The following is a 6,509-nucleotide window of genomic DNA, read 5'->3' as shown; positions in this document are numbered from 1 at the left end:
TGAAGGATGGGCAAGATCTCGGATAGTTACTGATAGTTTCGTTTCAACACACACACCCTTTCTAAAGCAAACTGCATGCTGTGTTTGAAGTTAAACATTTTTTTAAAGGTATAATTAAAAATACAGAGATGACATGAAGTCATCTGGTTAGTAACAGCTGAGTGAAAATTCTAAATCAGCAAGTTGAAATAGTTTCAATTATACCATGTGATTTCTCTGAAATGAAACACCATGTACAGTTTCATTTTCATAGGGGCAGAAATTTCTGATACTGACAGTTTAATAGGGCCATCTAGTGGTTGTTATTTCACACTACACCATAAAGGACCACTGCATTGTTTTAAATGAATGATTGATGACTAGATAAAAAAAATCTATTTGTGCAATAATAATGGTAATAATAAAAATAATAATAATAAGATGAAGAAGAAGATGAAGAGTGATCATCATCATCGTCATTACACCAGTGTCAAGTACCATCATGTGACTGTTACATTTACCTATGAATTTAATCTGTATTTTAAACTCAGTCCAAAACTGGACCATAACCTTAACTTCAATTACTGACACTTAATTATGTGATGCACATTTGCATCATAGCACTAAATGCATTCTGTACAGCCGAGGCCAAAAATTTTAAACATGACAAAAATATTAACTTTCGTAACCACTGAAATTGGCTCTGCCATGCTGTCAGTTAACTTCTGGGCCACATCCTGAGTGAAGACAACCTATTCTTGCATAATCAATGCTTAGAGTTTTTTAGAATTTGTGGGTTTTTGTTTGTCCACCCGCCTCTTGAGGGATTCTCTCTGGGGAGTTTGACCCAAAAGTTCGATGATTTGTTCCTCCAGCCACTTAGTTACCACCTTTGCCTTATGGCAAGATGCTCCATCATGCTGGAAAAGGCATTTTTCGTCACCAAACTGTTCTTGGATAGTTAGGAGAAGTTGCTCTCTGGGATGTTTTTGTACCATTCTTTATTCATGGTTGTGTTCTTAGGCCAACTTGTGAGTGAGCCCAAACCCTACACATAAATGATCCCAGGATGCTTCACTTTTGGCATGACACAGGACCGATGGTAGCACTTACCTTAATACGTATCAAGAAGGGCAGCAAAGAAGCCACTTCTCTACAGCAAAAACATCAGGGACAAACCGATATTCTGCAAGAGGTTCAAAGCCTGCTGAATACTGGGGTAAAATCATTTTCACTGATGAATCTTCTTTCTGATTGTTTGGGGATCCGGAAAAGCTTGTCTGGAGAAGAAATGGTGCTACCATCATTCCTATGTCATGCCAACAGTAAAGCGTCCTAAGACTGTATGTTCTCAAAACTTTTGACCAAGGCTGTGAATCAATGCAAATCAAATCGAAATCAAAATTTCCCCATCCACAAGAGGGCGCTAACTTTTGCAACTTGTTCATTGTTCTCCTAATCATTGGTGAAACCAGTTTGGCAATCACAATTACAATGCATGCACAAAACTTCATTTGTAAGGAGACAAGCCTCAATTGATAACTTTAATGCTGATCATCTTCGTCTGATTTGGTTTTGTGTGATGGAATGTTATTGTAGCAGACGTTGGTTTCCTTGTTCATCCTTAGCTTAGTGATTCCCATCATTCCCAGTTTAAGCTAGAGAGAAGCTGTGCCATAGCATGATGCCACCCTGACCGTGCACATAATAATAAACTGCCATGTGTTACATTTCAAACATATCTTTTATTATTATGTCCATAAAGAGCACTTTTTGCTTTACATGTTAGCAAGACATTATTGATGGTGATCGTTGAGGTGACCTGTACTTGACAGATATTTCTGGAGCCCTTTTATATCTGAATATTGTCCTAGGGCTCTTTAAGCCTTCCTGATTTCAGATTTGTCCATTTTTGGAGAGATGTCCTGTTCTTTATTTTTTTTAATTGCCATTTTTTATGCATAGACACGTTACTTATTATAAAGACCTGCACAGGTTATTGTAAGCTTTTTCTTTTTCTCCATATTTTTATTCCATATATTAACTTACATTTTGTTGGGTTGATATACATACATTTACACAATCTCCATTCCATTCTGTCAGTTAAATAACAACACAAGCACATTCTGATTTATATGGTCCTGATTAGGTGATCTGAACATCTGAATCAAATCGTATTATATGAGAAAAAGTGAAAAAAAAAAAAAAAACACTGCTGTTATCATCACATCGCTCACAGAATGACTAGCTGAATGGCAAAAACAGTGCTAGGAGTACCTTAAAGGTATAGAAAGAAACACAGGGTGATCTGGGAACACACCAGAAGTTACTAGTGCAATGCTAAGAACAAAAACTACAAGATATATAAGAAGCATAAAAATGAAATATATAAATCACAAGTTTAAAAAAAAAAAAAAAGGTAAGTGGAATTTAAAAAATAACCATTGACCATGCTGAATAAGTTAAAAAGAAAGATTTTGAGACACAGGGAAACAGTAAAGATCAGGTTGCTTCCATTCTTAAAATTTTAAATTTATCAGTACACAAGAACAAGCCTTGAGCAGTAGACATTGTGGACAACTAAGTTACAAGCTGGCAAAGAGGGAAAGAAATCTCTACCGATAGGGTGACCACAAACTCATTAGAATTTCATCCAACAACTGTAGGATAACATCAAGTGGCCTTCAAACAGCGTGTCAAACTGAAGCTATGAAATGCACAATGAGGATGGTTTAAAGCCAGAAAAAAAGCCCTTTATTAAATAGAAGTGAAGAAAAGCCAGGCTGAGGGTTGAAAAAGACCACAGGAAGACTGGACTAAGGTCAGCTTCCCTGATGGTCCAATTTTCAGTTTTGGCCAACACTAGACAGAGACCTAAAGAGGCCCACAAGCCGTAGTGTCTCACACCAACTGTGAAGTGTGGGAGAGAACTGGTGATGATCTAAGGGTGCTTCTGCAAGGCTTTAATCTGCCAGATTTATCTTTGTGTAGAAATATAAAAATATGGAAGTGTAAAAAAAATAATCATGTAATAAAAAAAAAAACATCATGATAAAAAAATTCAGAAAGGATATGAACCTTCTTTGCATTGTTCACGATCTGGCAACACTGCATTGTTTTCTTGTTATTGTGTTTTATAATAAAACAAATATTTTCCCATCGTACATGTATGCATGTACTGTATATACAGGGGGGGGGATGTATACACACTTCGACCGTTGTTATCTATGCCCTTTCAATGTGTATTATTATGTGTTCTCTAAATATGTCAGTAGTCACCCCACTGCATATATTTTTCATGTAGGCATTTTTTATTACCCTCTGTACATACAGTGTATACATTACCAGTCAAAGGTTTCAACACACCATCTTATTTTATGCTCGTTTGATTTCTTTCTACACTGTAAAACAAATCTGAAGGCATAAAAAAAATCCATTAATCTCTTTTAAACAGTTCATATTGGGATGTGCCTGCTAGTTATGCTCTATAAAACCTTCATAACGGCTCTAATCTGAAGTGCTGTTTGTTAATTGGTGATTTCTGAAGTCGGAAACTCTAAATGAAATTCTCTCTTTCCATCACCTTTCCTGTGTTTCATCATGGTGCTTGATGGGTTTTCGCAAATGCACTTGACATTAGGATGCCAATCCCTCACATGGTACCATTCATATACAAAGGAGGCAACAATGATTAAAGCAACAATAATAATCAATAATCAATAAACATCCTCATCATGTTCTTTATCATCATCATAGCTGTTTATTCATGGAGCTTAGTTAAATAATTTTTTACATCACACCCAGCATTGAGATCAGGAAAACTATTCTCACCACAATCTGATAGAAATAGAAGACATTGTGATATAAAAATAATAATAATAATAATAATAATAATAATAATAAATTCAACATTCTAGCAGATCACTAATTGAGGTTCATACTCATAATAATGTGTTGAAGACCCCTGAACATCATGAGTGTATAATGAGACTTTATCTGTTATTCAGGATCAGTGTAACAGGGTAAACGAAAATCTGGCACCACAATCAAAACAGGTCATATCCATTACGTTTTGGTTAATAAGCAGTCGCATGTTTGAGATTATAAAGGCATCTGGTGTATAAAAACAATTGCTTATGCTTTTTGTTGCAAAGGTCCTTGGAAAAAATATTGAGCTACAATACCATCAGGATAAGTAGTGCTAGGGTGGTGCAATATTGACAATAATTGGCCTCTTGAAGAGCTTATTTCCTTCAAAGCAACACAAATATGACTCCAGTTGCTCTTTTAGAAAGAAAAAAAAGAAAAGAAAAACAGATTAAAACAGATGGTGTGTAATTTAGTGTATTTCATATGATGTTTTTTTTTTCTTTTTCTTGGAGTTATAATCACGGATGCGGGTTAGGGTGTGGGGATGGGTGAAATAGAGGTCTGTGCTCAATGGAGAAGTGGCAGCAGGCAGATCCTAAGGTGTCAAAATTGCCTGAAGGAAAAAAGAAAAGGGGGGGATGAGTAATATAGAAAAAAAAAAGCAGAGAGAATAGGTTCACACTGACAACTCATCTTTTGTGAAAGACCAGCGATTAAATAGTCACTAAGGGCTAGTGAGATCAGCATGCTGAGATGAAAAAAAAAAAGGTTTTGTTATAATTTTATATCAGCCAAACATTTTGAACAAAATAATGAAAAAATCAGTAACGATTTCATGCTTAATAAATTAATAGGATAGAAAATCGCATTAAATATAGGCTCTGCATTTTCCTTTTTAATTTATTTTTACTTATGTTTTCTATTGTTTTCCAAATTCTATCCTACTGTTACAGATTGACCTGAATCTCAATTGGCTTCCTAATCATCTGCCACTTCATTAGGTACACCTTGGTAGTACTGAGTTGGACCCCATTTTCTGCTGCTAAAAACATTCTTTAGAGATTTTGGTCCATATTGACCAGACAGCATCACACAGTCAATGCAGTTTTGTTGGCTGTACATCCATGAGCCAGTTTCCATCACATGCCAAAGCTGATCCGCTAGATTGAGATCTGGTGACCAGGGGCCAGGGGTAGCTTAGTGATTAAGGTATTCGACTACGGTTCGGAAGGTCCCAGGTTCAAACCCCACAACCACCAGGTTGCCACTGTTGGGCCCTTGAGCAAGGCCCTTAACCCTCAACTGCTCAGATGTGTAATGAGATAAAAATGTAAGTCGCTCTGGATAAGAGCGTCTGCCAAATGCCTAAATGTAAATGGTGACTGTGGAGGCCATTTGTGTACAGTAAACACATTGTCATGCCCAGAAAAAACTAGTCTGAGATGATTTTAGCTTTGTGACATGGTGCGTTATCCTGTGATCAAGGTATAGAAATAGTCTGAAACAATACTCAGGTAGGTGTGGCATTTAAATAATGCTTAATTAGTACAAAGGAGCCCAAAGCCTAACGAATATTTCCCCCCACCATTACACCACCACTACCGACCTTAACTGTTGATACAAGGCAGAATGGATCCATGCCTTCATGTTGTTTACGCCAAATTCTAATATCCCTAATATCCAAATGTTGCAGCAGAAATTGGGACTCATTAGACCAGGCGATGTTTATCCAGTCTTCTATTGTCCAATTCTGGTAAGACCATCAAATTGTGTCCACAGTTTCCTGTTCTTAACTTAAGTGGCACTCAGTGTGGTTTTCTGTCTCTGTAGCCCATCTGCTTCGAGATTCAATGTGTTGTATGTTCAGAGATGCTCTTTGAGTTACTGTTGCCTTCTTATCAGCTCGACCCAGTCCTGCTATTCTCCTCTAACCTCTGGCATCAACAAACCATTTTCACCAAGAGAACTCCCACTCACTGGATATTTTCTCATTTTGAGACCATTCTCTGAAAACAGTAGAGATGGTTGCGTGTGAAAATGCCAGTAGATAAGCAATTCTGGAAATACTCAGACCAGCCTGTCTGGCACCGACCACCCTGCCACTATCACAGTCAATTAAATCAACTTTTTTTTTTCCCATTGTGATGCTTGTGCGATCTTCAGCAGATCATCTTTACCATGTCTACATGCCTAAATGCATCTTGCCATGTGACTGGATGATTGGTTATCTGCATTATTGTCCAGTTGAACTGTGCAGAATAACAGAACACAGTTATGAGAGTAATATCAGGGTAGAATATATTTCTCTGTATAATCTCCTGCTACACTAATGCACTTATTTCAGTGTTTCAGTAGTGCTTGGATACCATCACGGTAGTACGTTTTTTCAGTACACTGGAGCCATGATCAGACTGCCTGCTTTATATCTGAAAAAGCTGGCCTTCCAAGAACTCCTTTATTAACCAGTGGTTGTGCCATTAACTCCTAGCCGAGTTCCTGTTATGTGCAAGTGGTGTTGGTAAATGATTGTGTTTGGGCAATTCCCACAAACAGATGTGTCTCTTCCGCAAATTGGTGACAATTTATCAAGGATCAGCCGTTCACCTCACTGAATGTTCATGGTAACAACTGCCACATCGGCCTTCTTTAAAGTGTTTGCA

The sequence above is a fragment of the Clarias gariepinus genome, chromosome 15, assembly GCF_024256425.1.
Source record: "Clarias gariepinus isolate MV-2021 ecotype Netherlands chromosome 15, CGAR_prim_01v2, whole genome shotgun sequence".
NCBI lineage: Eukaryota > Metazoa > Chordata > Actinopteri > Siluriformes > Clariidae > Clarias > Clarias gariepinus.
This window is presented reverse-complemented; position numbering follows the sequence as displayed.